Source organism: Xenopus laevis, chromosome 8S, assembly GCF_017654675.1.
Source record: "Xenopus laevis strain J_2021 chromosome 8S, Xenopus_laevis_v10.1, whole genome shotgun sequence".
NCBI classification, from domain to species: Eukaryota; Metazoa; Chordata; class Amphibia; order Anura; family Pipidae; genus Xenopus; species Xenopus laevis.
The window spans coordinates 86757834-86762267 of NC_054386.1; the positions used below are offsets into that span (position 1 = coordinate 86757834).

Consider the following 4434-nt stretch of genomic DNA (forward strand, 5'->3'; position numbering starts at 1 on the left):
TGTCACAGTGCCTTCCTGAGCTGAAGGCTTAAGGTGTGAGCACCTGGATCCCCCAATGCATTGGGTAAGTTAAACCCTCAAAAAATTTACAATTTGGAGCTTGAACTATACAAATTATTTATGTATATAACCCCTGCGTTTCCGGCTTCATGCGTTCTGAGTACAGCCACCTTGAAAAGAATTCAGAGTGTCTACTATTGCACTCCCCTGCGGCTGAACGCATGATACCGGAACGCAGGTAAAAACGCTCATCTGTAAGAGCCCTTAGGAAGCTGCTATCTGGTTACCTTCCCATTGTTCTGTTGTTAGGCTGCTGGGGGGGGGGGAAGGGAGGGGGTGATATCACTCCAACTTGCAGTACAGCAGTAAAGATTGACTGGAGTTTATCAAAGTACAAGTCACATGACTGGGGGCAGCTGGGAAACTGGCAATATGTCAGATTTCAAAATGAAATGTAAAAAAAATCTGTTTGCTCTTTTGAGAAATGGATTTCAGTGCAGAATTCTGCTGGAGCAGCACTATTAACTGATGCTTTTTGAAAAAAACTATTTTTCCCAGGACCGTATCCCTTTAAATACTGTTTAACTTTCAGGGCATCAGGTTTATCATCACACTGTGAAGAGAAGCTGACAACTCCACAGGCTTTTCTCATCTCACCATGAAAATTACATACATTTGCCTCACAGCATAGCTGGAAAGTACAGATTGCCAAAGACAGCCACTGTCCTGGTCACAGTAATATCCCTGGTCTGCACATGGAGGGGGAAGAGAGTGCAAATTCTTAGATGTGCCCCAAGGAAAGGTTACAGTGAAAGACTGTGCTGGCTGCCTGATTAAATTCTCTCTCTTCATCCTGCTATTTGGCCAATAGCAAGGAACCCAATTTCCCTTGTAGATAAGACATATATAAGGAGGCACGTTGGCAAGGAAAAGGTGACAGATCCCACCCTCGCTCCTTAGCGTTTGAAATTTTCTGCTGCCTTAGAACATAAATCATGTAATGTGATCTGAAAGCAGCTGTAGGCACCCAGTGATAGAAGGTCACTAGTGATGGGCGAATTTGCGCCGTTTCGCTTCGCCGGAAAATTCGCGAAACGGCGCCGGCGTCTCGTTTATGACGCTAACGCCCGTTTTTTTTACCCCGGCGCCCGTTTTTGACGACGGCGCCCGTTTTTGCTGCGAATTTTCGCCGGCGATTTTTTTCGCTGTCGGCAACACTAAAGGTCACTCCTGATTTCAGCATTTACAAGCCCCTCCACATTCAACTGACCAAAGAATGTTCTATGGAAAACTAAGGGAAGTGTATTGGGCAATGGCTAGCACCAATTATTATAAAAATGGGAAGAACTCTGTATAAGCTGCAATGTAGTGACTGGGCATATATACATACTGGGTAGTTTGTTTATATCTATGCATGAGTTCAACAAACTGCAGTTTACTGTAAGCTGCCTCCCATTTTAAAGGGGGACTAAATTTAATATTAGCATCAGCATACTGAAATAAGAAACTTTCTACATACAATCAATTAAATATTCTTTACAGTTTCTGAAATAATCAAGTTTATTCTTCGCTGTCCCTCTCTCAGCATCTGTTTTTCTTTATTCTGTCTCCATTCAGAAGTTGGGTGTCACATAATCATTGACAGTTAGATCCAATATATGTTATAGGGGGGCTAATTTTGCCTAGAAGATGTATTAGAGCTCACTCTATTAAAATCACCAGACATCATGTCTCTCTACATGCAGAATTTGTGCAAATGGCAGTTATTTTGTTAGATTTTGTTTTTACTGGAATCAGTTATTTGAGTGAGCTCTAATTCATCTGCTAGGAAAGGAACGATATATTGGATCTAACTGTCATTGACTATCTGACACCCAACTGCTGCATGAAGACAGAATGAAGAGAAACAGATGCTGAGAGAAGACTAGGGAAGATGAACTTTATTTATTTCAGAAACAACACAGAATTTTTACACCGCCGACAATTCCGGTGACAAGTAAACGGATGCCCATCGATGTTAATGTGCGACAAGCGATGTTTCACAAATTTTTCACTCGTTTCGTGACTTTCGCAGGAAATTTGCCCATCACTACTTTTAGTGGCAGATTTATCAAGGGTCGAAGTGAATTTGAGGGAATTTTCGAAGTAAAAAAATTCGAAATTCAAAGTAATTTTTTGGATTCTTCGACCATCGAATAGGATACTATGACTTAGAATTTACTTCGAATTCGATTCGAAGTAAGATAGTTTGAATATTTGAATATTCGATAATCGAAGTACTGTCTCTTTAAAAAAACTTTGACTTCAATAGTTCCCCAAATTAAACCTGCCAAAGTGGTATGTTCGCCTATGGGGACCTTCTAATGCATTTTCTACGTTTTTTGTAGTCAAAGTAAAATCGCTCGATCGATCGCTGAAACGATTTTACTTCGACCGTCAAATTTGGTAAAAAAAAATTCAACTTCGATATTCGAAGTCGAAGTATAGCCATTCAATGGTCGAATTTCGAAGTATATTTATATACTAAGTATATATAGTGTCCTAGCACTTCTGCCAGTGCAAATGTTAATTGACAACTACATTCTTTCCTTTCTTCATTCTGGAATAGATTGGTTTTCTCAATCAACTGGTGTTTCTTTGACCTTTTAAAACCTATTCTATAAGGGACATCAATGAAAAGGTACACATATTTCACAGAATACAGATTTAGAAAACAGGTATGGTGTGTATTGTATGTATTATTTAGCAGCATTAAAGGAGAACCAACCCCTTGCTAATAAAAAAACCCTACCCAACATAGACCCCCCTCCCTGCTCCCTCCCAGCCTAGGTGGTATCTTTGGTAAATGCCTCTAACTCTTTACTTACCCCTTGACGCAGATTCAGGGCATTGGAGTTCACGGGCAACATCTTCTTCTCTTCGGTAATCTTTGGGAAGAGAGTGGCGTGCCGGCGCATGTGCAGTTGGAGCAATCTTCTGTTTCACGACAACTGTGCATGTGCCAAAAGTCGCGGAAATTGCAGAAGCACCGGAAGAAGTCCCGAAGATTACCGAAGAGAAGAAGATGATGCCCGTGAACTCTGATGCCCTAAATCTGCATCGAGGGGTAATTAAAGAGTTAGGGGCATTTACCAAAGGTACCGCCTATGCTGGGGGGAGCAGGGAGGGGAGTCTATATAGGGTAAGGGTCTTTATTAGCAAGGGTTTGGTTCTCCTTTAAAACTTATTACAAATAAATTTCACATAAGCAGTGGCATGACTCCCCACCACCTCCACAGCCAGGCACACTGACCAAGGATAATAAAATGTATTTAATTCATATAGATATTTATCATTTTCTCAATTGACTTTTTCCAGGCTTAACATGTGGAAAGGATTCCCATCAGAAACACTATTGCATAACACACACTACTATTGGATTCTCTAGAAGTAAGTGCTCACAACAATCAGAAACCTTTGGAATCATAAACTGTATTTTGAAGAAGGATAAAAAAAAACAGTTTTTCTGTGCTCTGCCTTTCCCATTACTTTCCTATTGCAATCTTCTCCTGATCCTAAACTGTCATTTTGTCATCACAGTCAAAACATTAAATGTGTTAACCAGGAGTTCGGGTTCTTGCTGGTTTTCAGATTGTCCGTAGAGAGAAAGGAACAGAGAGCTCTGGTCTTTTGGATGTCTGCACCTGGAGGAGGAAAATGACAGCAACTTGGATGAACATAAATCCCTGCTGGGGAGTTCAACAGGTCTGTGTTTTTATTAGGGGCTCCTGAGGTTTCTCTCCCATGCATTTCAGTTGCAGACAAGAAACAGCCGGTACTGATTTGGTTTCAGTTTAATCCCACAACAAAGAGCTGGCAGGACTGTAATGTTTGGTATTCTAGTTTTATATATGTTTGACACTCTTATTCTAGTAAAATGACACTTATAGGGGCAGATTTATCAACGGTCAAGGTGAATTTTCGAAGGAAAAAATCAGAATTCCCAGTTATTTTTCTGTACCTTGACTAGGGAATAGTCCAAATTCAATTTAAATTTGCAAAAAATTAAAAAATTCCAATTTCAAAATTTATCATTTACTTTCTCTTTAAAAATTCGAATTCGACCATTCACCATCTGAAACCTGCCAAATTGCTTTTTTAGCCTGTGGGGGACCTCCGAGAACCTATCTGGAGTCAATTGGTGGACTTTGAAAAATCTAAGAATCTTATGAAAAACTGATCGAATTCGATCAAATGTGCTATTAGTTCGATTTGTAAGATTCGAATTTGGCGAATTTGGACCTATTCGAACAAAAACGGACCTATCTGACCAAAAAAAAAACAACTTTGACTTAATTTCGGTTGGTCTTTTTGAATTAGAATTTCGACCCTTGATAAATATGCTCCCTAGTGATGGGCAAATTTCTCCCATTGGTGTAATTCTTTTGAAATTAG

The 4434-nt window shown here is 39.9% G+C and overlaps 1 long non-coding RNA gene across 1 annotated transcript; it reads left to right on the forward strand.

The window, feature by feature from the left end:
- Positions 1 to 2603: 2603 nt before the first annotated feature.
- Positions 2604 to 3947, forward strand: LOC121397572. The gene is made up of 3 exons (XR_005963765.1): positions 2604 to 2680; positions 3358 to 3429; positions 3631 to 3947. It is a non-coding gene; the product is annotated as an uncharacterized LOC121397572 (long non-coding RNA).
- The last annotated feature ends 487 nt before the right edge of the window (positions 3948 to 4434 follow it).